The sequence below is a fragment of the Phyllobates terribilis genome, unplaced genomic scaffold (genome assembly GCF_046119375.1).
Source record: "Phyllobates terribilis strain yellow unplaced genomic scaffold, ASM4611937v1 Scaffold_491__1_contigs__length_1335431, whole genome shotgun sequence".
Lineage (NCBI taxonomy): Eukaryota > Metazoa > Chordata > Amphibia > Anura > Dendrobatidae > Phyllobates > Phyllobates terribilis.
The window spans coordinates 714816-739639 of record NW_027363251.1 but is presented as its reverse complement, the minus strand read 5'-3'; the positions used below and the strand labels follow the sequence as shown (position 1 = coordinate 739639).

General features: G+C 51.9%; 1 pseudogene; it reads right to left on the bottom strand.

Moving 5' to 3' along the window:
* Positions 1-18839: 18839 nt before the first annotated feature.
* LOC141230070 (Golgi resident protein GCP60-like) lies at positions 18840-24290 on the bottom strand (annotated as a pseudogene).
* Between the last annotated feature and the right edge of the window lie 534 nt (positions 24291-24824).

The following is a 24824-nucleotide window of genomic DNA, read 5'->3' as shown; positions in this document are numbered from 1 at the left end:
TCCTCACTATTGTGACACTACCGCGTGCACGACTCACGATCTACACCTGTCCTCACTATTGTGTGTTACCACCGCGTCCACGACTCACGATCTACAATCGTCCTCACTATTGTGATACCACCGTGTCCACGACTCACGATCTACACCCGTCCTCACTATTGTGTTACCACCATGTCCACGCCTCACGCTCTACACCCGTCCTCACTATTGTGATACCACCACGTCCACGACTCACGCTCTACACCCGTCCTCACTATTGTGATACCACCGTGTCCACGACTCACGCTCTACACCCGTCCTCACTATTGTGATACCACCGCGTCCACGACTCACGCTCTACACCCGTCCTCACTATTGTGATACCACCGCGTCCACGACTCACGATCTACACTCGTCCTCACTATTGTGATACCATCGCGTCCACGACTCACGATCTACACCCGTCCTCACTATTGTGATACCGCGTCCACGACTCACGCTCTACACTCGTCCTCACTATTGTGATACCACCGCATCCACGACTCACGGTCTACACTCGTCCTTACTATTGTGGTACCACCGCGTCCACGACTCACGATCTACACTCGTCCTCACTATTGTGATACCACCGTGTCCACGACTCACGATCTACACCCGTCCTCACTATTGTGATACCACCGCGTCTACGACTCACGATCTACACCCGTCCTCACTATTGTGACACTACCGCGTCCACGACTCACGCTCTACACCCGTGCTCACTATTGTGATACCACCGTGTCCACGACTCACTATCTACACGTGCATTTCGTATGGAGGAAATAGTTTCTTGAATTATAGGGTTTTACGACTTCAGAGCGAATGTTCACTTTTGTATAAAACATCCATTAAAGGTTCTGTTACTAGATGTGATTATATTGTGTGACAACACAGAGTCCACGCCTCACGATCTACACCCGTCCTCACTATTGTGATACCACCATGTCCACGACTCGCGCTCTACACCCGTCCTCACTATTGTGTGTTACCACCCCGTCCACGACTCATGATCTACACCCGTCCTCACTATTGTGACACTACCGCGTGCACGACTCACGATCTACACCTGTCCTCACTATTGTGTGTTACCACCGCGTCCACGACTCACGATCTACAATCGTCCTCACTATTGTGATACCACCGTGTCCACGACTCACGATCTACACCCGTCCTCACTATTGTGTTACCACCATGTCCACGCCTCACGCTCTACACCCGTCCTCACTATTGTGATACCACCACGTCCACGACTCACGCTCTACACCCGTCCTCACTATTGTGATACCACCGTGTCCACGACTCACGCTCTACACCCGTCCTCACTATTGTGATACCACCGCGTCCACGACTCACGCTCTACACCCGTCCTCACTATTGTGATACCACCGCGTCCACGACTCACGATCTACACTCGTCCTCACTATTGTGATACCATCGCGTCCACGACTCACGATCTACACCCGTCCTCACTATTGTGATACCGCGTCCACGACTCACGCTCTACACTCGTCCTCACTATTGTGATACCACCGCGTCCACGACTCACGGTCTACACTCATCCTTACTATTGTGGTACCACCGCGTCCACGACTCACGATCTACACTCGTCCTCACTATTGTGATACCACCGTGTCCACGACTCACGATCTACACCCGTCCTCACTATTGTGATACCACCGCGTCTACGACTCACGATCTACACCCGTCCTCACTATTGTGACACTACCGCGTCCACGACTCACGCTCTACACCCGTGCTCACTATTGTGATACCACCGTGTCCACGACTCACTATCTACACGTGCATTTCGTATGGAGGAAATAGTTTCTTGAATTATAGGGTTTTAAGACTTCAGAGCGAATGTTCACTTTTGTATAAAACATCCATTAAAGGTTCTGTTACTAGATGTGATTATATTGTGTGACAACACAGAGTCCACGCCTCACGCTCTACACCCGTCCTCACTATTGTGCTACCACCATGTCCATGCCTCACGCTCTACACCCGTCCTCACTATTGTGCTACCACCATGTCCATGCCTCACGCTCTACACCCGTCCTCACTATTGTGCTACCACCATGTCCACGCCTCACGATCTACACCCGTCCTCACTATTGTGATACCACCGCGTCCACGACTCACGCTCTACACCCGTCCTCACTATTGTATGATACCATCGGGTCCACGACTCACGATCTACACCCGTCCTCATTATTGTGTGTTACCACCGCGTCCACGACTCACGATCTACACCCGTCCTCACTATTGTGTTACCACCGCGCCCACGACTCACGATCTACACCCGTCCTCACTATTGTGTTACCACCGCGCCCACGACTCACGATCTACACCCGTCCTCACTATTGTGATACCACCATGTCCACGACTCGCGCTCTACACCCGTCCTCACTATTGTGTGTTACCACCCCGTCCACGACTCATGATCTACACCCGTCCTCACTATTGTGACACTACCGCGTGCACGACTCACGATCTACACCTGTCCTCACTATTGTGTGTTACCACCGCGTCCACGACTCACGATCTACAATCGTCCTCACTATTGTGATACCACCGTGTCCACGACTCACGATCTACACCCGTCCTCACTATTGTGTTACCACCATGTCCACGCCTCACGCTCTACACCCGTCCTCACTATTGTGATACCACCACGTCCACGACTCACGCTCTACACCCGTCCTCACTATTGTGATACCACCGTGTCCACGACTCACGCTCTACACCCGTCCTCACTATTGTGATACCACCGCGTCCACGACTCACGCTCTACACCCGTCCTCACTATTGTGATACCACCGCGTCCACGACTCACGATCTACACTCGTCCTCACTATTGTGATACCATCGCGTCCACGACTCACGATCTACACCCGTCCTCACTATTGTGATACCGCGTCCACGACTCACGCTCTACACTCGTCCTCACTATTGTGATACCACCGCATCCACGACTCACGGTCTACACTCGTCCTTACTATTGTGGTACCACCGCGTCCACGACTCACGATCTACACTCGTCCTCACTATTGTGATACCACCGTGTCCACGACTCACGATCTACACCCGTCCTCACTATTGTGATACCACCGCGTCTACGACTCACGATCTACACCCGTCCTCACTATTGTGACACTACCGCGTCCACGACTCACGCTCTACACCCGTGCTCACTATTGTGATACCACCGTGTCCACGACTCACTATCTACACGTGCATTTCGTATGGAGGAAATAGTTTCTTGAATTATAGGGTTTTAAGACTTCAGAGCGAATGTTCACTTTTGTATAAAACATCCATTAAAGGTTCTGTTACTAGATGTGATTATATTGTGTGACAACACAGAGTCCACGTCTCACGCTCTACACCCGTCCTCACTATTGTGCTACCACCATGTCCACGACTCGCGCTCTACACCCGTCCTCACTATTGTGTGTTACCACCCCGTCCACGACTCATGATCTACACCCGTCCTCACTATTGTGACACTACCGCGTGCACGACTCACGATCTACACCTGTCCTCACTATTGTGTGTTACCACCGCGTCCACGACTCACGATCTACAATCGTCCTCACTATTGTGATACCACCGTGTCCACGACTCACGATCTACACCCGTCCTCACTATTGTGTTACCACCATGTCCACGCCTCACGCTCTACACCCGTCCTCACTATTGTGATACCACCACGTCCACGACTCACGCTCTACACCCGTCCTCACTATTGTGATACCACCGTGTCCACGACTCACGCTCTACACCCGTCCTCACTATTGTGATACCACCGCGTCCACGACTCACGCTCTACACCCGTCCTCACTATTGTGATACCACCGCGTCCACGACTCACGATCTACACTCGTCCTCACTATTGTGATACCATCGCGTCCACGACTCACGATCTACACCCGTCCTCACTATTGTGATACCGCGTCCACGACTCACGCTCTACACTCGTCCTCACTATTGTGATACCACCGCATCCACGACTCACGGTCTACACTCGTCCTTACTATTGTGGTACCACCGCGTCCACGACTCACGATCTACACTCGTCCTCACTATTGTGATACCACCGTGTCCACGACTCACGATCTACACCCGTCCTCACTATTGTGATACCACCGCGTCTACGACTCACGATCTACACCCGTCCTCACTATTGTGACACTACCGCGTCCACGACTCACGCTCTACACCCGTGCTCACTATTGTGATACCACCGTGTCCACGACTCACTATCTACACGTGCATTTCGTATGGAGGAAATAGTTTCTTGAATTATAGGGTTTTACGACTTCAGAGCGAATGTTCACTTTTGTATAAAACATCCATTAAAGGTTCTGTTACTAGATGTGATTATATTGTGTGACAACACAGAGTCCACGCCTCACGATCTACACCCGTCCTCACTATTGTGATACCACCATGTCCACGACTCGCGCTCTACACCCGTCCTCACTATTGTGTGTTACCACCCCGTCCACGACTCATGATCTACACCCGTCCTCACTATTGTGACACTACCGCGTGCACGACTCACGATCTACACCTGTCCTCACTATTGTGTGTTACCACCGCGTCCACGACTCACGATCTACAATCGTCCTCACTATTGTGATACCACCGTGTCCACGACTCACGATCTACACCCGTCCTCACTATTGTGTTACCACCATGTCCACGCCTCACGCTCTACACCCGTCCTCACTATTGTGATACCACCACGTCCACGACTCACGCTCTACACCCGTCCTCACTATTGTGATACCACCGTGTCCACGACTCACGCTCTACACCCGTCCTCACTATTGTGATACCACCGCGTCCACGACTCACGCTCTACACCCGTCCTCACTATTGTGATACCACCGCGTCCACGACTCACGATCTACACTCGTCCTCACTATTGTGATACCATCGCGTCCACGACTCACGATCTACACCCGTCCTCACTATTGTGATACCGCGTCCACGACTCACGCTCTACACTCGTCCTCACTATTGTGATACCACCGCGTCCACGACTCACGGTCTACACTCGTCCTTACTATTGTGGTACCACCGCGTCCACGACTCACGATCTACACTCGTCCTCACTATTGTGATACCACCGTGTCCACGACTCACGATCTACACCCGTCCTCACTATTGTGATACCACCGCGTCTACGACTCACGATCTACACCCGTCCTCACTATTGTGACACTACCGCGTCCACGACTCACGCTCTACACCCGTGCTCACTATTGTGATACCACCGTGTCCACGACTCACTATCTACACGTGCATTTCGTATGGAGGAAATAGTTTCTTGAATTATAGGGTTTTAAGACTTCAGAGCGAATGTTCACTTTTGTATAAAACATCCATTAAAGGTTCTGTTACTAGATGTGATTATATTGTGTGACAACACAGAGTCCACGCCTCACGCTCTACACCCGTCCTCACTATTGTGCTACCACCATGTCCATGCCTCACGCTCTACACCCGTCCTCACTATTGTGCTACCACCATGTCCATGCCTCACGCTCTACACCCGTCCTCACTATTGTGCTACCACCATGTCCACGCCTCACGATCTACACCCGTCCTCACTATTGTGATACCACCGCGTCCACGACTCACGCTCTACACCCGTCCTCACTATTGTATGATACCATCGGGTCCACGACTCACGATCTACACCCGTCCTCATTATTGTGTGTTACCACCGCGTCCACGACTCACGATCTACACCCGTCCTCACTATTGTGTTACCACCGCGCCCACGACTCACGATCTACACCCGTCCTCACTATTGTGTTACCACCGCGCCCACGACTCACGATCTACACCCGTCCTCACTATTGTGATACCACCATGTCCACGACTCGCGCTCTACACCCGTCCTCACTATTGTGTGTTACCACCCCGTCCACGACTCATGATCTACACCCGTCCTCACTATTGTGACACTACCGCGTGCACGACTCACGATCTACACCTGTCCTCACTATTGTGTGTTACCACCGCGTCCACGACTCACGATCTACAATCGTCCTCACTATTGTGATACCACCGTGTCCACGACTCACGATCTACACCCGTCCTCACTATTGTGTTACCACCATGTCCACGCCTCACGCTCTACACCCGTCCTCACTATTGTGATACCACCACGTCCACGACTCACGCTCTACACCCGTCCTCACTATTGTGATACCACCGTGTCCACGACTCACGCTCTACACCCGTCCTCACTATTGTGATACCACCGCGTCCACGACTCACGCTCTACACCCGTCCTCACTATTGTGATACCACCGCGTCCACGACTCACGATCTACACTCGTCCTCACTATTGTGATACCATCGCGTCCACGACTCACGATCTACACCCGTCCTCACTATTGTGATACCGCGTCCACGACTCACGCTCTACACTCGTCCTCACTATTGTGATACCACCGCATCCACGACTCACGGTCTACACTCGTCCTTACTATTGTGGTACCACCGCGTCCACGACTCACGATCTACACTCGTCCTCACTATTGTGATACCACCGTGTCCACGACTCACGATCTACACCCGTCCTCACTATTGTGATACCACCGCGTCTACGACTCACGATCTACACCCGTCCTCACTATTGTGACACTACCGCGTCCACGACTCACGCTCTACACCCGTGCTCACTATTGTGATACCACCGTGTCCACGACTCACTATCTACACGTGCATTTCGTATGGAGGAAATAGTTTCTTGAATTATAGGGTTTTAAGACTTCAGAGCGAATGTTCACTTTTGTATAAAACATCCATTAAAGGTTCTGTTACTAGATGTGATTATATTGTGTGACAACAGAGTCCACGCCTCACGCTCTACACCCGTCCTCACTATTGTGCTACCACCATGTCCACGACTCGCGCTCTACACCCGTCCTCACTATTGTGTGTTACCACCCCGTCCACGACTCATGATCTACACCCGTCCTCACTATTGTGACACTACCGCGTGCACGACTCACGATCTACACCTGTCCTCACTATTGTGTGTTACCACCGCGTCCACGACTCACGATCTACAATCGTCCTCACTATTGTGATACCACCGTGTCCACGACTCACGATCTACACCCGTCCTCACTATTGTGTTACCACCATGTCCACGCCTCACGCTCTACACCCGTCCTCACTATTGTGATACCACCACGTCCACGACTCACGCTCTACACCCGTCCTCACTATTGTGATACCACCGTGTCCACGACTCACGCTCTACACCCGTCCTCACTATTGTGATACCACCGCGTCCACGACTCACGCTCTACACCCGTCCTCACTATTGTGATACCACCGCGTCCACGACTCACGATCTACACTCGTCCTCACTATTGTGATACCATCGCGTCCACGACTCACGATCTACACCCGTCCTCACTATTGTGATACCACCGCGTCTACGACTCACGATCTACACCCGTCCTCACTATTGTGACACTACCGCGTCCACGACTCACGCTCTACACCCGTGCTCACTATTGTGATACCACCGTGTCCACGACTCACTATCTACACGTGCATTTCGTATGGAGGAAATAGTTTCTTGAATTATAGGGTTTTAAGACTTCAGAGCGAATGTTCACTTTTGTATAAAACATCCATTAAAGGTTCTGTTACTAGATGTGATTATATTGTGTGACAACACAGAGTCCACGCCTCACGCTCTACACCCGTCCTCACTATTGTGCTACCACCATGTCCATGCCTCACGCTCTACACCCGTCCTCACTATTGTGCTACCACCATGTCCACGCCTCACGCTCTACACCCGTCCTCACTATTGTGCTACCACCATGTCCATGCCTCACGCTCTACACCCGTCCTCACTATTGTGCTACCACCATGTCCATGCCTCACGCTCTACACCCGTCCTCACTATTGTGCTACCACCATGTCTACACCTCACGCTCTACACCCGTCCTCACTATTGTGATTATCATGTCCATGCCTCACGCTCTACACCCTTCCTCACTATTGTGCTACCACCATGTCCACGCCTCACGCCCTACACCCGTCCTCACTATTGTGTTACCACCATGTCCACCCCTCACGCTCTACACCCGTCCTCTCTATTGTGATACCACCATGTCCACGCCTCACGCTCTACACCCGTCCTCACTATTGTGATACCACCATGTCCACGCCTCACGATCTCACCCATCCTCACTATTGTGATACCACCATGTCTACGCCTCACGCTCTACACCCGTCCTCACTATTGTGATACCACCATGTCCACGCCTCACGCTCTACACCCGTCCTCACTATTGTGATACCACCATGTCCACGCCTCACGATCTCACCCGTCCTCACTATTGTGCTACCACCATGTCCACGCCTCACGATCTCACCCGTCCTCACTATTGTGATACCACCATGTCCACGCCTCACGCTCTACACCAGTCCTCACTATTGTGATACCACCATGTCCACGCCTCACGCTCTACACCCATTCTCACTATTGTGATACCACCATGTCCACGCCTCACGCTCTACACCCGTCCTCACTATTGTGATACCACCATGTCCACGCCTCACGCTCTACACCCGTCCTCACTATTGTGATACCACCATGTCCACGCCTCACGCTCTACACCAATCCTCACTATTGTGTGTTACCACCATGTCCACGCCTCACGCTCTACACCCGTCCTCACTATTGTGATACCACCATGTCCACGCCTCACGCTCTACATCCGTCCTCACTATTGTGATACCACCATGTCCACGCCTCACGCTCTACACCAGTCCTCACTATTGTGATACCACCATGTCCACGCCTCACGCTCTACACCGGTCCTCACTATTCTGTGATAACACAGGCGCTTAGTGCACCTTTGGCGAGGCCAAACATTTAAAACGAGTCTGACAGCACAGAACGACTGTTTAAACCAAGCACCGGCCCTCGGTGCACCGTGATTTGGCCAAACATTGCTCTATGAAGCCAGAGCTATCATCAAAGGTGGGGGGGCGAGGTGTGCAAATGGAGAGAAAACAAGCACGTGGGAAGGCGACCTTCAATGTTTGGCTGCACCATGATGCACTAAGCGCCTGCGCTTGGTTTGAACAGTCATTCTGTGCTGACTCCCTTTTAGGTTGACTGCACAAGTCCATCAAGTTCAACCAGTACAATAACACGTTGATCTAGAGCAGTGTTCCCCAAACCCCATCCTCACGGCCCCCACAGGTCACGTTTTCAGGATTTCCATAGTGTTGCACAGGTGAGAGAATTCCTGATGTCTTGATGATACTTCCATCACCTGTGTAACACTAAGGAGATCCTGAAAACATGACCTGTGGGGCCATGAGGACTGGAGTTTGGGAAACACTGATCTAGAGGAAAGAAAACAAAAACCCCGGGAGACAGATGCTAATTGCCCCATATCAGGGGAAAATTCCTTCCTGACTCCACAAACGGCAATCAGGCGAGTTCCCTGGATCACCATCATCACACAATCTAGAAACTATAAGAATATATTCTTCAAGAAAGGTGTCCAGGCCCTCCTTGTATACTGGTAGTGAATCCACCATGACAGCATCATGTGACAGAGAGATCCATAGTCTTAATGCTCTTACAGTAAAGAATCCCCGTCTGTTATTATGATTAGACTAGATGGTGGCCCGATTCTAATGCATCGGGTATTCTAGAATAGGTATGCGGCCGACCGGGCGCAATCAGCAGAGCTGTGTTTCAATTTTGCGGCAAAATCGCTGATTGGTCGAGGCCGGCAACCGTAACCAATCAGCAAAGCGGTGTTAAAATTTGGCGCCTATATCGCAGATTGGTCGCGAGTAATCAGCACAGCGGTGTTTAAATTTGGCACTAATAATGCTGATTATTCGAGACCGGTAACCGCGACCAATCAGCAGAGCGGTGTTTAAATTTGGCGCCAATTTCGCTGCTTTGTCGCGGCCGGCCACCGCGACCAATCAGCGAAGCGGTGTTTAAATTTGGCACCAATATGGCTGATTGGTCACGGCCGGCGGCCTCGACCAATCAGCAGAGCGTTTAAATTTGGTGCCAATTTCGCTGCTTGGTCGCGGCCGGCCACCGCGACCAATCAGCGAAGCGGTGTTTAAATTTGGCACCAATACTGCTGATTGATCTCGGCCGGCGGCCTCGACCAATCAGCAGAGCGGTGGTTGAATTTTGCGCCAAAATCGCTTAGTCGCGGGCGGCGGCCGCGACCAATCAGCAAACCGTGTTAGTGAGGACTGGAGAGCATGTTTAAATTTGGCGCCAAAATCGCTAATTAATCGCGGCTGACGGCCGCGACCAATCAGCAGAGCGTTGTTTAAATTTGGCACAAAATAACGCAGATTGGTCGCGGCCGGTGGTTGCGACCAATCAGCAGAGTGAGGTTTAAATTTGGCCCCAATACTGCTGATTGATCTCGGCCAGCGACCGCGATCAATCAGCAGAGCGGTGTTTAAATTTGGCGCCAAAATCGCTGATTGGTCGCAGCTGGAGTCCGCGACCAATCAGCAGAGCGTTGTTTAAATTTGGCGCCAATCTCGGTGATTGGACGCGTCTGGCGTCCGCATCCAATCAGCACAGCGGTGTTTAACTTTAGCGCCAAGATCACTGATTGGTCGCGCTCTCTGCACGCGACCAATCAGCGAATCGTATTGGTGAGGAGCGGGGAGCGGAATCGTATTAGTGAGGACCGGGGAGCGCCGCTGCCTGTGCGGCTACTTCCACTGCGAGAACCCGGGACATGAGCGGGCGCTCGCAGCAGAAATATCCCGACCGGCAGCGCCGCTCCCCGGTCCTCCCTTCACACCCTAGCCGCTGATGTCTCCACAGTATCCGCATGGTGTTACAAAGGTCCGGACATTGGTGTTAAAAATCGCTGATTGGTCGCTGGCGCTGCCCGCGACCAATCACCGATTTGGGTGCCAAATTCAAATATCGACCGCGACCAATCAGCACAGCGGTGTTTAAATGTGGAGCCAAGATCGGTGATTGGTCGCGGCCGATATTTAAATTTGGCGCCCAAATCGGTGATTGGTCGCGGGCAGCACCAGCGATCAATCAGCGATTTTTAACACAAATGTCCGGACCTTTGTAACACCATGCGGATACTGTGGGGACATCAGCGGCTAGGGTGTGAAGGGAGGACCGGGGAGCGGCGCTGCGGGTCGGGATACTTCTGCTCCGAGCGCCTGCTCATGTCCCGGGTTCTCGGAGCGGAAGTAGCTGCACAGGCAGCGCCGCTGACATCCATGCGGCTAGGGCGTGAAGGGAGGACCGGGGAGCGGCGCTGACATCCAATTGGTCGTGGCCGGTATTTAAATGTGCCGCACAAATCGTTGATTGGTCGCGGACTTGGCCCGCGACCAATCACTGATCTTGCGGCCAAAGTGAAACACTACTGTGCTGATTGGTCTCGGACGCTGCCCGCGACCAATCACCGATTTGGGCACCAAATTTAAATATCGGTCGCGACCAATCACAGATCTTTGCTCCACATTTAAACACCGCTGTGCTGATTGGTCGCGGCCGATATTTAAATGTGGCGCCCAAATCGGTGATTGGTCGCGGGCAGCGTCGGCGACCAATCAGCACAGCGGTATTTAACTTTTGCGCTAAGATCAGTGATTGGTCGGGTCCGAAGACCGCGACCAATAATCGAATCGTCTTTGTGAGGACCGGGGAGCAGCGCTGCCTGTGCGGCTACTTATGCTGCGAGAACCCGGGACATAGCGGGCGCTCGCAGCAGAAGTATCCCGACCCGCAGCGCCGCTCCCCGGTCCTCCCTTCCGCATGGAGGTCAGCGGCGCCGGCGGTCCTTCCCCTGCTACCGGCCGGGAGATGAGCGCCTCGCGCCGCTCATCTCCCGGCTGCATCTCCGTCCCGCAGATGGGTCCGGCGGTCGGGTTCCTTCTGCTGTTGCCGGCCGGGAGATGAGCCGCTAACTGCCGCCATCTTTTTTCAGAAATCCCGCGGCGTTGATTGACCGCTGCCGGACCAATGAGCGACGCGGGATTTCCTTGACTGACTGACTGACTGACTGAATTATATATATAGAAGATGGAGAGGACGCCTCCTTGTCATTGTTGCAGATCAAGGTGTAGAAAGATCATCAGAAAATCTGGGTCCTGTCCCCTCATCCATTTCTCCATTGTAATGAGATTTCCCGTCAGCCGTCTTTTCTCCAAACTGAATAACCCCCTAGTCTGATCCCTCGTCCTCTGCAGTCACTCATTCCCTTCATCACCTTGGTTGTTCTGCACCCGCTCTAGTTCATCTATATCTTCCTTATAGACTGGAGCCCAAAATTGTCCCCAGTCCTGTGTGGCCGCAATAGGGACTTGTATAAAGGCAGAAGGACGTTCTCCTCAGGAGCAGCTCGGCCTCTTTTAATGCATCCCATCATTTTATTTGCCGGCCACTGGTCACTAAAGTGGACTTCAACTTCCGCCCATACACGCAAGTCTATAGCGACTATTTTACCCATTGTTTTACCATTTAGTACATAATTGTACGTTTTATTTCCTCAACCCAAGTCATTGATGTTACATTCTAGGTACCTGCAGCCAACACTAGGGGGAGTTCTTTGCATTCTGTTTATATAAGGAACACAAATCTGTATGCATGTGGCACCCTCTAGTGGTGGCTATGAGCAAAGCAGAAAGAAATTTATAATTTACATGGGGAATTTTGATGCTATTAAAAAATAATATAGCACAGAACAACCTAAAAGTTACAAATATTCTGCATGATAGCCATAGGAAGTAATAGGGCATATAGAGAGGCTTTTAAGCAGAACAGACAAGCTGGTGTCGTACTAATAAAGGGAGCGTGACCAACCCCCATTAAATGCCATCACTGCCCCCCATCCCCTTATAGGGGGGGGGGGGTATATAAAAGTAGACAACCCCTTCAAGCATCAGGTCTCTATAACAGATTGTAAAAGCTCCTCGTGGGGTGATTGTATTACACCGTAATGAATCATCTCAGGCGCAGTTTTTACATCATAAGAAAATCAAAAAGCCGCTAATTCCATCTTTAATGAGGAGAAAGGTAAATTATCTATATATATATAATCGTCTTATCCCATCTGTCTGTCTGTCTGTCTGTCTGTCCAGGAAATCCCGCGTCGCTCATTGGTCCGGCAGCGGCCAATCAGCGCTGCGGGATTTCTGAAAAAAGATGGCGGCCGTTAGCGGCTCATCTGGGGGACGGAGCTGAGCGGCGATGCAGCCGGGAGATGAGCTCCGCGAGGCGCTCATCTCCCGGCCAGCAACAGCAGAAGGAACCCGACCGCCGGACCCATCTGCGGGACGGAGATGCAGCCGGGAGATGAGCGGCGCAAGGCGCTCATCTCCCGGCTGGTAGCAGCGGAAGGACCGCCGGTGCCACTGACCTCCATGCGGAAGGGAGGACCGGGGAGCGGCGCTGCGGGTCGGGATACTTCTGCTGCCAGCGCCCACTATGTCCCGGGTTCTCGCAGCGTAAGTAGCCGCACAGGCAGCAGCGCTCCCCGGTCCTCACCAAGAAGATTCGATGATTGGTCGCGGTCTTCGGACCCGACCAATCACTGACCTTGGCTCCACATTTAAACACCGCTGTGCTGATTGGTCGGCGACGCCGCCCGCGACCACTCACCGGTTTGGGAGCCACATTTAAATATCGGCAGCGACCAATCAGCACAGCGGTGTTTAAATGTGGAGCCAAGATCGGTGATTGGTCGCGGCCGATATTTAAATTTGGCGCCCAAATCCGTGATTGGTCGCGGACTCTGCCCGCGACCAATCACGGATTTGGGCGCCAAATTTAAATCAGCACAGTAGTGTTTAACTTTGGCCGCAAGATCAGTGCTTGGTCGCGGGCCAAGTCCGCAACCAATCAACGATTTGTGCGGCACATTTAAATAGCGGCCGCGACCAATTGGACCCGCAGCGCCGCTCCCCGGTCCTCCCTTCACGCCCTAGCCGCATGGATGTCAGCATTTGTGTTAAAAATCGCTGATTGGTCGCTGGCGCTGCCCGCAACCAATCACCGATTTCGGCGCCAAATTTAAATATCGGCCGCGACCAATCACCGATCTTGGCTCCACATTTAAACACCGCTGTACTGATTGGTCGCGGACGCTATTTAAATGTGCCGCCCAAATCGGTGATTGGTCGCGCACAGCGTCGGCGACCAATCAGCACAGTGGTGTTTAACTTTAGCGCCAACATCACTGATTGGTCGCGCTCTCCGCACGCGACCAATCAGCGAGTCGTATTGGTGAGGAGCGGGGAGCGGAATCGTATTAGTGAGGACCGGGGAGCGCCGCTGCCTGTGCGGATACTTCCACTCCGAGAAGCCGAGAGCGGTGTTTAAATGTGGAGCCAAGATCGGTGATTGGTCGCGGCCGATATTTAAATTTGGCGCCCAAATCGGTGATTGGTCGCGGGCAGCGCCAGCGACCAATCAGCGATTTTTAACACAAATGTCCGGACCTTTGTAACACCATGCGGATACTGTGGGGACATCAGCGGCTAGGGTGTGAAGGGAGGACCGGGGAGCGGCGCTGCGGGTCGGGATACTTCTGCTGCGAGCAGTCGCTCATCTCTCGGCTTCTTGCAGTGGAAGTATCCGCACAGGCAGCGGCGCTCCCCGGTCCTCACCAATACGATTCGCTGATTGGTGAAGAGCTGGAAGGCAGCAACGAGACGAGAGGGGGCTCACGGGGAAAGAAAGGGTTAACGTCCGGCCCCGGCAGGCAGCGCTGACAAGGGGCGATGGATGCTATATGCTGGGAAACCTTCCATCATGGGGACATTCTGCATCTTGGGGTCTTCAGGGGAACTTGTCAAGATCCTGAGGCCCCAAAGGACGAGAGGCTGAAATACAGATTCAGTGCAGGTATAACACACGGACGCCCTGCAAAGGCTACGGGGATTTAGGGTTACTGCAGGGTAATGGGGGGGTTTTCAGGAATGATTGACTAATAAGGGGTTAAGCACATATGTGCTGCTCAGCGAGAGCTCATTGATGGGAATAGCTGATTTTTCAGGGCAAATTCAATATTGGAGCCCATTAGTGACCTGTCCACCTTTCCAAGTTGTACACAATTTTAATTTATTTTATCTTTTTACATAAGACTTTAAAATGCTGATTACTCACAGCCACCACTAGGGGGAGCTCAGTGCATACAACACACCACAGGCGCCCTCTAGTGGTGACCGCAGGCAGCATGAAGCTCATTATATACAGCAGGTGCCCTCCAGTGGTGGCTGCAGCTAGCGCAGAGTTCAGTGCATACAACATACCGTAGGCGCCCTCTAGTGGTGGCTGCTGGCAACGCAGAGCTCTGTCCATACAACAGCGCAGGCAATGCAGAGCTCAGCGCATACACCACAGGCGCCCTCTAGTGGAGGCTGCTGGCAGCGCAGATCTCAGTGCATACACCACAGGCACCCTCTAGTGGAGGCTGCTGACAGCGCAGATCTCAGTGCATACACCACAGGTGCCCTCTAGTGGAGGCTGCTGGCAGCGCAGATCTCAGTGCATACACCACAGGCGCCCTCTAGTGGAGGCTGCTGGCAGCGCAGATCTCAGTGCATACACCACAGGCGCCCTCTAGTGGAGGCTGCTGACAGCGCAGATCTCAGTGCATACAACACATCACAGGCACCCTCTAGTGGTGGCTGCTGGCAGCGCAGAGCTCAGTGCATACACCACAGGCGCCCTCTAGTGGTGGCTGCTGACAGCGCAGAGCACAGTGCATACACCATACCACAGGCGCCCTCTAGTGGTGGCTGCTGGCAGCGCAGAGCACAGTGCATACACCATACCACAGGCGCCCTCTAGTGGTGACTGCTGGCAGCGCAGATCTCTGTGCATACACCACAGGCTCCCTCTAGTGGTGGCTGCTGGCAGCGCAGAGCACAGTGCATACACCATACCACAGGCGCCCTCTAGTGGTGACTGCTGGCAGCGCAGATCTCTGTGCATACACCACAGGCGCCCTCTAGTGGTGACTGCTGGCAGCGCAGATCTCAGTGCATACACCACAGGCGCCCTCTAGTGGTGGCTGCTGGCAGCGCAGATCTCAGTGCATACACCACAGGCGTCCTCTAGTGGAGGCTGCTGGCAGTGCAGATCTCAGTGCATACACCACAGGCGCCCTCTAGTGGTGGCTGCTGGCAGCGCAGATCTCAGGGCATTCACCACAGGCATCCTCTAGTGGAGGCTGCTGGCAGCGCAGAGCTCAGTGCATACACCACAGGCATCCTCTAGTGGTTACTGCAGGCAGTGCGGAGCTCAGTACATACAACAGGCGTCCTCTAATGGTGACCGCTGGCTGCATGGAGCTCAGTACATAACGAAAGTGCCCTCCAGTGGTGGCAGCAGCCAGCGCAGAGTTCAGTGCATACAACATACCGCAGGCGCCCTCTAGTGGTGGCTGCTGGCAGCGCAGAGCTCTGTCCATACAACAGCACAGGAAAGGCACAGCTCAGTGCATACAACAGCACAGGTGCCCTCTAGTGGTGGCTGATGGTGGTATGGAGCTCAGTGCATTCAACATACCACAGGTGCCCTCTAGTGGTGGCTGCTGGCAGTGCAGATCTCAGTGCATACACCACAGGTGCCCTCTAGTGGAGACTGCTGGCAGCGCACAGCTCAGTGCATACACCACAGGCGCCCTCTAGTGGAGACTTCTGGCAGAGCAGAGCTCAGTGCATACACCACAGGTGCCCTCTAGTGGAGGCTGCTGGCAGTGCAGATCTCAGTGCATACACCACAGGTGCCCTCTAGTGGAGGCTGGTGGCAGTGCAGATCTCAGTGCATACACCACAGGTGCCCTCTAGTGGAGGCTGCTGGCAGTGCAGATCTCAGTGCATACACCACAGGTGCCCTCTAGTGGAGGCTGCTGGCAGCGCAGAGCTCAGTGCATACACCACAGGCGCCCTCTAGTGGAGACTGCTGGCAGCGCAGAGCTCAGTGCATACACCACAGGTGCCCTCTAGTGGAGGCTGCTGCCAGCGCAGAGCTCAGTGCATACACCACTGGTGCCCTCTAGTGGTGGCTGCTGGCAGCACCTTAATTCTTGTATTAGAAGACAGACTTTAGACATAGTAAATAAATTGGTGCAGATTCCTGAACATTCACATCACACTGAACAACATGATCAGAAACTGGCACCTGAGATTTTTCTTGCTTCCAGGCTGAAAGTTGAGTACCAGGGGCCCCTAATGTTACAGCCCACCCGTCCATAGCTCTGATCACTGCTCTGCTGAAGGGGATGGGTGGTCTCATTTCTGCAGGGAGAAGTGCAGCTGCTGGCAGCAAAGTCCAACACCCGACCTGTATAGCGCCTTATAATAGGAGCCGTATACGATACCTGCGCCCCCCAAATGCAGAGCGGAAACCATCTGCACGGCCCTGTCCTGTGACCAGCCTGATCCCCACCGTCCACAATCTCTACAGTCTGGATCTAAATGTCTGGCCATTAATCCCTACAGCTCATAGTATCATTTGCAGGGGCAAATTCTATCCCTCCGTTCAGTTTCTGGGAAAGCTGAGTGATGAGCAATATGGCCGCCCTGACTGCTCCCACATAGGTGCACTGAGCGATACACAGAGCCGATCAGCCATCTCCCATGGTAAATGTATGGCGGCCGTATTCTGCCCTCATCCAGCTCATTGGACGCGATATAGAAAAGCGACGCCTTCATAGAAAACAACGGAAATTACATAATGTATTAGTGCAAGTCAGACTAAAGTCAAGGAGCTGTCCGGGCATGCTGGGAGTTGTAGTTTCACAACAACCAGAGACCGTTGCCCTGTGACTTACCCTTATACGGCAACAAGGCGTAGTGCAGCATCATACAGGTAAAATCTATAGGAAATGCTGTTATCACCTCCAGAGCAGCAATCGCAAGTCTGCCAGATTCCTCCTAGCTTCTCAGGCTTCGTGAACCCCCCCCTCCGCCCTGCGGCCCACCCCTGGTGGTCTCACATAGCGCATGCTCTGCTGCGGGGCATTGGGGGAGGTGCAGTGTTTCCACCAGATCACACAGGACAGATTATTCCATATGATTATTATTATTATAAACCATTTCTCATATTTGTTACATATTTTACATGGTACAAGATCAGACAAATCAGACTGATGAGAGAAGAGATTAAAAACTTTCCCCACTACCCTCTCCTGCCCGCTACAGACGGCTGATACCAGAGAGGCAACAGCACATTTCGGATTTGCCCTGACCTATAGTGGAGGAGAAACCGTTGCTGTTTGCGATGGCGCTGAGCTACCTGCGCGTGGTACAGAATAGGGCAGACCGAGGGGAACACATGGGACCTTTACCCTTCCACCAGTCTTGAGGGGGCGCCCACTACCCTGGTACCCAACACAAAGGTGCCCCCTCCTCCATGACGCTTCTCATGCGCGTTCATCTTCTGAACAGATCATGAAATGCCCCCGAGTGGGCGCACAGAGAATAGAATTAAAAATCCCAAACAAGTGCGAAAAAAAACACAAAACACAAAAGTGCGGGCGCAGCCAAATTATGTTTAACCCCTTTCATGTCCACCAATCGTAGTGGCAAAGAACGGGTTAAATCACAGCACTCTGAATTAGTGTCGGCCGCCACGAGGAGCGATGAGGAGGCGACACTTATCGAAAAGGATCCAGGTCATGTGAGCGACTTACTGCCCTGGCCCCTCCCCCTGATTGCAGGCCCCGCCCCATGATCACTTGCCCCTCCCCCTGATTGCCGGCTCCTCCCCCTGACCGCAGGCCCCTCCTTTATCTAGTATAATACACTCTGTAGTACACAGATTTTGAACGACACAAGGAATAAGAGTTGTCAAATTTGAGCAGGTCGAGCCCCCGGCCGGGGTACTGGTGGCTGCCGGCGTCCACCTCTTCGTGACAATCCCGCCTGTAGACCGGCACAATCTCCTCCAGCTGAGGCTTGTTGGCGTCTTTTCGGCTTTCTCTTCGTTGTTGGGATTCTCTGTAAAGAACAGACACAAGTCAGGAGTGAGTCCATTATATCAGAGTGGGACAAGTCATGGGCGCGGAGCTAAAACAGAAGCATAAAGGGGTCTTCCGGGAATAATCCGGAAACAAGCAGTCTTACAGAAATCCCGCAGAGAGAGTACAGGGCGACTCATGCTGATCTGATCCGTTTTTGGTGCGGTTTTTCCTCCATCTTCGCTGGGTAAAATTGCAAAGTGCTTGTAAACACCAGGAACTTTACATTTCACTCTTTATTAAAAAGTATCTCTGTTGTCAAATATGGAGGTATTCTTAATTCTATAGTTTACAGCTGGTTGCCTAGGATACCGGCCACCTCTACAAACTATCAGTGGTGACTGGTTTCCTTGGCAAGGAGAGCACGCTCGCAAGCTTTTTACTTTAAAGTGTGAATGAGTCTCTCTGACGCTAGATGCGGCCCGTTTTCCCTCTGCAGAGGCACAGCTCCTCCACTACTGGCATTGGGGAGAGGATAAATTAGGCAGCGACTCAACCATCCCGCCAGTCTGATAGGTCAATCTTAACCTACGGAAAGCAAGAGAGACCACAGTAACGCCCCAGAGAGCACATTGTTGGTTTTTGATCTCCTGCAGAGGTGAACATCCATGACCAGTTGGTGCTTCTCCAGAAGCCTCCGACCTCCTCGGAACAAGGGGGTGGGACGCTGCTTCTCAAGAGGCCCCGACCTCGTCCGGATGAGGGGGTGAGACGCTGCTTCTCGAAAGGCCCCCTACCTCGTCCGGATGAGGGGGTGAGACGCTGCTTCTCGAAAGGCCCCCTACCTCGTCCGGATGAGGTGGTGAGACGCTGCTTCTCAACAGGCCCCCAACCTGCTCAGGACGAGGGGGTGAGACGCTGCTTCAATAGGACCCCCAGAACTCTTCAGGGCGAGGGGGTGAGACCCCCTAACTCCTCAGGACGAAAGGGTGAGATGCTGCTTCTAGAGAGACCCCCCGACCTCCTCAGGACGAAGGGGTGAGATGCTGCTTCTCAAGAGGCCCCAACCTCCTCAAATCAAAGGGGTGAGACGCTGCTTCTCGAGAGGCCCCAACCTCCTCAAGACGAGGGGGTGAGACACTGCTTCTTGAGAGGCCCCAACCTCCTTAAGACGAGGGGGTAAGACACTGCTTCTCGAGAGGCCCCAACCTCCTTAAAACGAGGGGGTAAGATGCTGCTTCTCGAGAGACCCCCGACCTCTTCAGGAAGAGGGGGTGAGATGCAGTGAAGACCTGCTACAGTATTTATTGTACAGGAATGAAGTATGAAAATTGTACAAAGTACCTTCGTCCTCGTCCTCGCTGGACTCGCTGACGTGCACGCTCACAGCCGTGTTTGGGGAGTCTGTCCATTCAAAGTAAACCCCAAAACCAATGTCAAAGTTATCTGTGGCAAACTCCCAGAAAAGATAGGAGCCCTCCTCGTGTGTGGGGACCTGGACTGTGACCACCTCTCCTCTTCCGACGGTGATGACTGAATCCGCGTCCTGCCGGATCTTCTCTTTGAAGTCTTTAATTTGGGGTCTTGTCCACATGGATGGGGCAGCAATGACCGGCGTGGACTCTGTAGAGAGAAGGAAGTGGAAAAATAATGAGCAAACATAAACCATTAGCCAATGTCCAGGTATCGTCTGTTTGTCCACCCAACAGACCCCAACCCCACTGGGGTCAATAGGACGCACCTTTAGGCGCGTTCTCCAGCAGGTCTTCCAGCGGGGTCGGCCTCCAGTTCTTTCTCAGCATTGTCTATGTGTGGGTGGGTTTGTCCATTGACCGAGGGGGCTTCTCCGGAGCCGGTGATGCTTCCCATGTTCATCTTGGATGGAGAACTGACAGGGGAGCTGGTTCCAGCCGAAAGTGCCTCCTGCTGTTTCTGTAAGGCCGAGAGGGTAAGGAGAGGGTAACACCACGTCATTTATGAGCATTCTTCATTTCTTGTATGCTGCAAAGCAAAACTGCAGTGTAAAGCATGAGGGGAAGAACAAAGAAGCTTAACTTCTAATGAGGCAGCGTTTCAGACAACCACAGGCTCCAATAGACGCTGCACACAAATCCCACTGTCTTCCACTTATAAACGCTGCATCTAATCAACCAGCTACTCAGCGCACCGCCATCATCAAGAGCAAGACTCAGCCGCGCAATTTTTTTATTTTTTTCTTACTAAAAACAATTAGTTAATTAGTTCAGGTTCCAGGGAGCGTAAAGTGCAGGGTTTATTTTCTACATCAAAACCCGCAATAGCAATCTACTCTGATTATCTTATTTTTACAGGTGTTTTTACCCCATTTATTGTTGAAGATCTGAAGGTTTTATTAATTCTGTACAAGAAGCGAGGGCATTTTTTCATGCATTTTTTCGGCTCCACAGGAAAAAATAAACAAACCAAAAAAACACAAATTTCAGCAACGTCTTTAGATGCACAGCGGCCAGGAGTTTTCCGGGAAGCACAAGAAGTTTCCTCAAACTTTTAAACCAGTGTTTCCAAAACTCCAGTCCTCACGGCCCCCACAGGTCATGTTTCAGGATCTCCTTCGTATTACACAGGTGAGAGAATTCCTGATGCCTTGATAGTATTACACAGGTGATGGAAATACTAAGGAAATCCTGAAAACATGACCTATGGGGGCCGTGAGGACTGGAGTTTGGGAAACACCGTTTTAAACACAGGGGATTTTCTGCAAAAAAAACCAAACCCTGCAGCATTTATGCTACGTGGGAACATGGTCCGACAGGTAAATGCAGCTCAGAGCAGCGAGGCTCGGGGGTCTGTGCGCTGCGTCTACCTGTTGCTGAGCGAGCTGCACTTGGTACAGCTGCTGCATGTACTGCTGGTAGTGCTGTTCCTGCAGCTGCCGGATCAGGAGCTGCTGTTGCTCGAAGTTCCCCGGGTACTGCTGCGCTGCGTACTGCTGAAACTGCACCGCTGTCTGCGAGTTCAGGGCGGCCATGATCTGCTGCCTGCAAAAAAAAAATAGAATTAAGATTTGAAACACAAATGCACGATCCTGCCCTAATGACTGCTGCACCCGCCATTGCCTGTGGCCGGCAGAGCTTTAGTAATTTTCCATTAAAATGAATGTGACAGGGCTCCGTGGACCCCATTGTTGGTGACCCCAGCGCATGTACCCTCCAACCGGTCACCAGCATTGCATACAACAGACTGCTCCTTGCACTATGGCTCATACTACGAGGGTCCTGAATGAGTGACCCACCCAAAAATATCCTTTAAGAAAGATGAGTGACTTCCGATGGGAGTACTTACTTCTGCTGTTCCATTCTAAACCGTTCATCCTCCGCTCGCATCCTCTCTTCCTCCTCTCTCCGCAGCCTCTGCTCCTCTTCTTTCCTCCGCTTCTCCTCCTCTCGCAGCAGCCGCTGCCGCTCCTCCTCTTCCCGCCGTCTCCGCTCCTTCTCTTCTCTCCAGTAAAGTCAGCAGATGACGCTTTACACTGAACTATGTCGGACATGATTTTTGCAGCAGCGTCAACCGTTCTCACTTCCTGGGACTTAAAGCAGAAGTCCGGTCCATGATCCCTCCGGTCTTACATACCGACTGCTCCGTAAATCCATAATCACTGACTCCAGCTATACTGCAATTAGTACTGGAGTAGGAGGTAACCTGAAAGATGCCTCATGTCCTGTCAGTCTCATACTGCTGTTTTGTCCCCCATGCTTTACACTGCAGGTTGGATTCTATGTATCAAACTTAGTCAAAGTTTAAGAACTGCTGCGGCTTTAAGTTAGTGATATGATAGGGATTTGATACCACTTAAGGCAGTTGGAAATTTTACAAAATTGACCCATAAAAAACAAATATTTCTCGCCTGATGACTCCTTCGCTTCTCCCGTGCTCACACTCTGGCGGCCATCACTTTTTTTCCTGCAGCGATGATGTTGTATAATCCATGTGACTGCTGCAGTCGATCACTGGTTTCTACGGTCTCATGCTGTACATGCCAGTGATTGGCTGCAGCAATCTGATAGAGTGACGTGACGTTATCCCTGCAGGAAACAGAAAGCTCCTTTAAACTAACAGACAACCCCTTTAAGTGTGGAAAAACGTGACCCAGATGTCGATCATCATCTATCTTGTGAGATAGCGACTGCCGCTAACCTCTGTTATAGACTGGAGCAGAAAGATTTGCAGGACCCAGGTCCGGCATCCATAGAAAACCGCTGCAAACCATCTCCTATCTATCAGCATCACCAGCGCCTCTTCTGGTAGAGTTGGGGTGGGTTCACTGCACAATCTGCAGAGCGGTCCCTTTAAGAACGTCTCCAGTAACTATTAGTGCTGGAGTTGTTTTCAGGTACCTGTCTGCAGGTTGTGCGTCACCTTGCCGCTCAGCCCCACTCACTTTAATAGTACTGAGCTTCAATACCAGGCACAGCCTGTGGACACGTGTGGCGCTGTTTCTGGAGGAAACCAGCAGTTACCGTGCCCCACCGATGCCGGATGTACGGATTGGAGGGATTAGTACCTTTTTCTCTCCTGCTCTTCTTTCTCTATTTTATGGGATGTGACGTATGTGGAGAAGAGGTGGCAGCATCTGTTCAGGAGGGTGATAAACTCCGTCATGGCTTCCTGCTTGCTCAGGTTGCCCAGGGCCGCCCATTCTTTCCTGTGAGAAAGACGACAGTGTGTGAACGACGCTCAGAGGGAGCAAAGGCTTCTATGAAGAGGTTAGAAACGCGTCGTCGTTCAGTTTTATGCAAGAAACAGTCTGCAGTTTTCTATTAAACTTTGCATTTCAATTCCTATTTTTTTTTTTTGGACACATCAGATCGATGCATGCCCATGATGGAAAATCTGTTGCCGTTTTGCGTACACAGCTCCCATAAATGCTCATGGTAATGAGGTTCACCCTGCAGTCACTGACGGCTACTTTAGTGGTGAAAAATATACAATGGCAGGATCAGACTACATATGTAGTGTAGTCTGTAACCATGGAGACACACAGATCTGCATCAGTGCTGTGTATACAAAACGATAAGAAAACGTTAGGCTATTTACAAAGTGGCTACTTTTTTATAGGAATGTGATACAGTGAAACAAACCACACGACGTTCGTTACCTCCTATCGTTGCCCAGGACATCGAAGAAGCCGACTTCGGGGCACGTGTCGGGGTTGTACGGTCCCAGGAGGACTTGTTTGTACACAGCCACCAGCCTCAGCTTCTCCTCGTAGGTTGGATGGAAAGCCTTCCCGTCCTTCTCTGTAAAAAAATACAGAAGGAAAATGGTTAGGAGACCCATCACATGTACCAAACTGCGTGTGCCGCCATATAATGCTCCACAAAAACTGTAATAAGACAGTGATAGGACCACTAAAGCCACCTGACCCTAGTGTGCAGTAATCAGACCCTGCAATACTGAGTAATATCTGTGCACAACACATAATACAATCCACTTTCCAGTAATTGGACCCAGAACGATAAAATTCAATTCTTACAGGGTGATTCCTTAAATACCTTGTAAAAGTCCCTGAGCTCCCCCGATTCTGCAGCTCTTTTCCGTTTTTCGCTGCGTCGCTCCATTGCAGAGATATTCACATTTGCGTCTTTTGGAGCACTGCATGTGAAATCTCTGCTTGTAGTGCAACGGGCTGTTTCTTCTCTGCTTCCACAGATCAGGAGAAGATCTAGTAGTCGAGCATGTGATCATTGGCAGCGTCTTGGAGGGAGGGCTGAAAGTGCGCACTCCCAAATAAGACTGAAAAAATGCAAAGTTGGACTGCAAAGCAGAGATTTCACA